This window comes from Lethenteron reissneri, chromosome 21 (genome assembly GCF_015708825.2).
Source record: "Lethenteron reissneri isolate LAM-NWPU_2019-01 chromosome 21, ASM1570882v1, whole genome shotgun sequence".
Lineage (NCBI taxonomy): Eukaryota > Metazoa > Chordata > Hyperoartia > Petromyzontiformes > Petromyzontidae > Lethenteron > Lethenteron reissneri.
Window position 1 is genome coordinate 9621726 of NC_083799.1, and position 6000 is coordinate 9627725.

Genomic DNA, 6000 nt, shown 5'->3' on the forward strand with positions numbered 1-6000 from the left:
GCTGCTGCTGCTACTGCTGCTGTTGGTGTGACCTCTGCCCTCCCCGTTAACAAGGCCGATATGGGACCGCAGTGCTCGGTCAAGTGGGGGAGAGAAGGGGAAGGAGTAGACAGTTCCCAGTGGTAAAAACATTTAATTTGCCACCAAATACCTTTATGGTATAGTTCAGATTAACCCGCAGTTAGGGGGTTAAGTAAACGTGAGGGTGTTTCTTTACATTGTCCCGTTCCATAGCCGCCTTCCACGCGGCGCGAGGCGAGTCAGACTTGCGCCCGAGTGAGGCCTTTGATGCGAAACGACACAAAACCCTCACACGATTAACACAGACCCCCCCACCCCCCCCCCCGTGTCGATCCACTGCTGGATGAGGGGCTCCTTCCCACACTGTGTTGGTCATGGAGGTCGTTTGGTCATACGCCAGCACAAGCCTTTTTTTCTTTGGTGTTTCCACTGTGGCTAAATTGGTGTGAATTATATTCTTGGGTTTTTTCGGTAAAGTCACGTAGGTAAAAAAAATTAATAAAAATAAAATAAAAATCACGACGTTTCGGAGGCAACACAAGCTTCCGTCTTCAGGTGGAACCGTCACAGCATGCTTGCTGTATCATCACTCGATACAGCAAGCTTTACCGAAAAAACCCAAGAATATGAATCCTTGCAGTCACGAAAGCTTTAAATCTAGAATGGTGTGAATTGGTGCTCAGGTGGAAGGGATTTACCAGCCCCTATGCTGTGGATAGCGAGGGGCTGGTAAACAGGCGCAGCACGGACTAGAGAATATAGGGGTTGATGTGTTACAGAAGGATGTGGAGCTGAGTGGACTTGCCGATGACTGGTAACCAGCGGTGTCAAGATCGGCCTCTGTAGAGGAGGAGGTTCGTTGGAGGCAGTCGCCCTCCAACAATAGTGGAGGTCAGAAGAGCGATGCTCACAACAACGAGCGGCACTAAGGCGGATAAAAGACAGCAAGTTGGCACAGTGAAGGGCACAGGTGGTGCATTTGCCAATCATCTCAGTCAGTCAACCCATGGCACCTGGGTGTGTTCCGTAACCTGGCAGCGAGCCTTCGACACTTCACGTGGCCTCAAGGTGCACCCAGCATGGCACAAGCACCGTGGTGACGCACCGCCACTTAGTGGCGAACGGCGGTTGTTGTTGTTGTTGTTTGATCATAGTTCACCCACGCTGGTCAGTGCGGGTTGGTGGCCCTGGCAGTTTTAGATATCGCTCGCCCACTCATGTTGGTTGTGGAAAGAAATGAAGACGAGATCAAGCGGATTCACAGTTACAGTGTGCTGACCACTGCACCACCGCTCCTCCGCACCTTTAAGCCAATAACCGTCTCGATAAGTGTCGTTCTCGTTACACGTGTCTCGTAAACTGGGTTATAACTTTCGATTTAAAGCTTTCGTGACTGCAGGGATTCATCTTCTTGGTTCTTTCGGTCAAGTCACGTAGAAGGGAGATAATAAAATAATAAAAATAAAACATAATAAAATACAATTCTCACGACGTTTCGGCCAGAACGCAAGCAGCCGTCCTCAGGTGAAGAACAGGTCTGTCAGAAAGACAGCCGTCCTCAGGTGAAGAACAGGTCTGTCGGAAAGACAGCCGTCCTCAGGTGAAGAACAGGTCTGTCGGAAAGACAGCTGTCTTTGTTGCCAGTAGATCGGGTTCCCAGCTGTCTCTCCGACAGACCTGTTCTTCACCTGAGGACGGCTGCTTGCGTTGTGGCCGAAACGTCGTGAGAATTGTATTTTATTATGTTTTATTTTTATTATTTTATTATCTCCCTTCTACGTGACTTTACCGAAAGAACCAAGAATATGGGTTATAACTTCTCCCGTACATTTTTCGATTTAAAGCTTTCGTGACTGCAGGGATTCATCTTCTTGGTTCTTTCGGTAAAGTCACGTAGAAGGGAAGTAATAAAATAAAACAATAAAATAATTCTCACGACGCTTCGGCCACAACGCAAGCACCTGAGGACGGCTGTTTGCGTTGTGGCCGAAACGTCGTGAGAATTATTTTATTATGTTTTATTTTTATTATTTTATTACTTCCCTTCTACGTGACTTTACCGAAAGAACCAAGAAGATTCTCCCGTACAGCTCCGGCTGAAATTGAAGCCCTTGCACTCTGCTAACACGTTTCGTTCAGGGCCGTCAAAACAAGACGTTGACAACCTTGTGATTATGGCACCGTGGATTTACTCTGCAAGACTTACCAAGTAATCGCTACTCTCCTGCAACAATTTTCACCCCGCAAATAAAAAAAATGCCCTCCTTCCGTTATCTCTTCCACGAAATCTCCGCGAGGATAAGAGCAGAGATTTTATTCCTTTTTTTGGCGTTATCAAAGTCGAAGCACCCCCCCCTCCCCTGTTTCCCCTCCACACTCCTGGGATAAACCCGATCTCCACACCCATTCGGGGAAAATGTGCCAGGGCTGGAGGGTTGAGGTTTTTTTTTTCTTCTTTTGTTGGAACACGACGGTTGGTTGAAGTTGGTGCCAGTAGATCGGGTTCCCGTTTGCTTGGAATATATTACATTTTTCTTCTTGACTGTAGTTGCAAAAGGCCGCTGTGTGAGTCGTGTGTTCACGTGTGTATGGAGAGCCGTGGGTTTTTGTTTAGTGAACTCGCTGCGCACTCGGCTACCTGGGAGACCATGGGCTAGAGCTGAATTTGGTACCATCTCAGGGAGCAGTGCATCTTTGCGAGTACCAATTTATTTATTTTTCTGGATAATAAGTGAAGTACTTGATAACCCCACTCATATTTAAATTGTTATCAAACGCCACCTCTGGTGATACCGACAAGTGAAACACCTGGTATCGACTCGTGGATCGTGAGTTTAATTGCTGCCCACAGCCAAACACAGTGGAGAACCCCTGTCCTGGGTCTCCCCTTTCGGCGACTAAGCCATAAAATGAGTGCCTGCTGCGGTGTATGAAACATTCGGCATTGCGGAGACGAAAGCGGCCGCGCGTGGTGATGGCCACACGCCTTCCCGGGGCGTGGTACCGACCTACATAGGTGAAGTGCTCGCTATAACAGCACTTGCCCTAACAGCCTCTGTAGGCTACAAGGGCGATCTTTGTATGCGCGTGCGTATTGGGGGGGAGGGGTGATGGATAGTGCAGCGGTTAGCGCGCTGCACGACAAATCCGGCGACCCGAGATCGATTCCCGAAAACGGCCAACACCAGTGACGATTATCTGAACCGGTCCCCCTAGGTCGACTCATTTGAGTACCTGTTGCGATGTCTGAACATCGCCACTTGGGAGACACAGGCGGTCGGGCGGGCGTGTCGCTGCCCACCAACTCCCTCGCGTGTCGTTCCAGCCTTCAGAGATACTCGCGAACAGCACTTGCCCCCAAAAATCCCCCAAGGTTACACGGGGGGTCTTTGTATTTGTGAGCAACCGCACACTGGGCTAATCAGAGTGTTTATGTTCATTTCCAGCAGTGGCCACGCACGAGAAAGTAAGTTGTTAACGCCGCGCAAGCAGCGCGTGCCATTTGGGAAAAGGCCTGTTTTTGGAAGGAATTAAAGAGGCAGAAAAAAAGTCAAGGACTAAAAATAAATGTGTCTGTCTGTGTGCGTGCGTGCGTGCGCGCGCGCGCGTGCGTATATATGAGCACGTGGTACTCAGTTTGTCCTCCTTCCCCTGCACCCTCCGATTAGCACGGCTGGCTCCGTACGGTGCGAAAGAAGTTCAACATACGTACGCTTATAACATACATACAGGATGATGCGTGTACAACAACAAAGGTAAAGGTGCAGCCCTGCAATTGCTTGCTGACGCGACTGCTGGCGACAGGGCGTCCACTGAGAGGGAGCCCAAATAGAGTCCCCCTGTAGATGGTGTTTTGGCCTACTCTTCCACGCTGGCTGCTTTGGTCAACTCTCGGACGAAATGGCAGTTCCCCGCACTTTACCGGGGGAGCGGTGGTGCAGCAATGAGCGCCGCCGTGCTACGATAACGGCAATGTGAATACTATTTTCAGCGAGGGCCGACCGCCTGTGGTGAGTGATTGATATAAGAACGGGTTTTGAGATTTCCAACTCTATCGATTGAGCCTGAGCTGAGTCGCAAGCTGCGGTGTGTAAGCATTAGCACATTGGAGTGATGCTAACCACGACACCACCTCGCGCGCCGTTTTGGACTTGGTCTGTGCGCGCTAACAACACTTACCCTGTAACAGTCGGTGTAGGCTACACAGGGAACCATTGTGGCCGTGTTATCTCGGTGAGATAAGATCTCATTATGCACGTTCTTGGAGCATTCTGTGTAACAACAAGACAACTGTGGAGTTCCAAGCAACACACAGACACGCGTACAAAGAGCACGCAGGCTTTGTGAATAATACAGAAACCATTAGCAGTTCCTGAAGACCTACATTGTGGTCCTCCGATTTCAGGTCACCGTCAAAATAAATTCGAGCAAAAATGTACCTCCTGACAGCAATAGCAGCAGTGGGACGGAGAGATACACAACAATATATCAGTTTCGTTTGCATTAGGAATCATCAGTGCCGTGTAGTCCTCCATGTTCACTGCTGCAAGAGGATCTGTATGACGGCGAGTCTCCACGCCCACAATGTGGGCCCCATTAGTTTGGCTAATAATAACAATGCCAACTATGGTCGAGTTTGAGTTGCGCACTTCAAGCAAATGCATAACTGTAGCGGCTGCTAGTGGCTAGAAGAGATATGGTAACCCATTTCAAACAACATGCACGAATCGACGAGACGCATTTATTTATCAAGACATGATTGTGGTGATGCTACTGCTGCGTTGGCAGTGGTGCACATAACGCGGTAAGCCTCAAAAGAAAAAATATATATATGAAATCGGCGAAGTTTCTGGCAATGACCCTTTTCCATAGCACATATGAACGTATGAAGACGGGCTATTGCTCGGAAACGTCACCGATTTATACGTGTTTCATTTTAAGGCCACAACATTATTGACGAATGTGAGCCGAGTTGTTGTTGTTATGCACACACACACACTCACGAATCGAACGCTCAGTCTGAGTACACACACCGACGCACTCGCTCACCGTCTGTGACTCTGGTTGTCACCTGAATCCTGCGTAACTTTACGCATTAATTTCTTGGACTATAAACCCGGCGAAATTTATGACACATCTATTAACGCGCACGTTATACGCGTTTAAACTCCAGTTAAAACACACGTGTTGGCCGCGCGAGTCGTGTACACAGTCTGGCACAAACAAACAAACATTGTGTCGGGATGTATGAACAGCGGCTCATTACGGGAAATAAAGCTACTCACATAGCTGCACCCAACCCTTTGCCCCCCCCAACCCCCCAACAGCCCCCCCCCCCCAGTGCCCCCCACGGCATCCAGCCCCGAGATGCAGGCAACACCCAGTCCAGCTCGCCGGGTCTAATTGCCACGGCGCGCCCAGCCTCCCAGCGACCGGGACATTGGAATTGAACCACGGCTCCCATTCATCCGTGGGCGTGTGGGATTGGCACACGTGGTTTACAATGCAGACGGTCGCCGGTTTGATTCTATCTCCCGGCGCGGCGTAGAACTGGTTATGGTTCAATCGATTCGATACTGTCCAGGAAGGTTGGTCTTCTGTTAAGCATTTGCTAAAACCGGTAACCGAAACGTTTTTTTTAATCCAGTTAAACAGACTTGTATGGGTTCTGTTTTCGGTTCAATCGATTCGATACTCCAAGAAGGTTGGTCTTCTGTTAAGCATTTGCTATAACTGGTAACCGAAACGTGTTTCTACTCCAGTTAAACGGACTTAGTGTGGGTTCTGTTTTCGGTTTCGGTTCGAGAACGTAAGCGCTTATTTTCGGTTTGTGAATTGGTTCGAGTCTCCTAATCTCAATAAAACCCAACTTTCTGGACACGAGCTACTGTGGGTGTTTTATTTCTAGGACAACCCGCTCACTCGTGCTCTCGGCGTCGTGTCAAAAGGCGAACGCGCGCTTTCATTCAGGAACCTCGC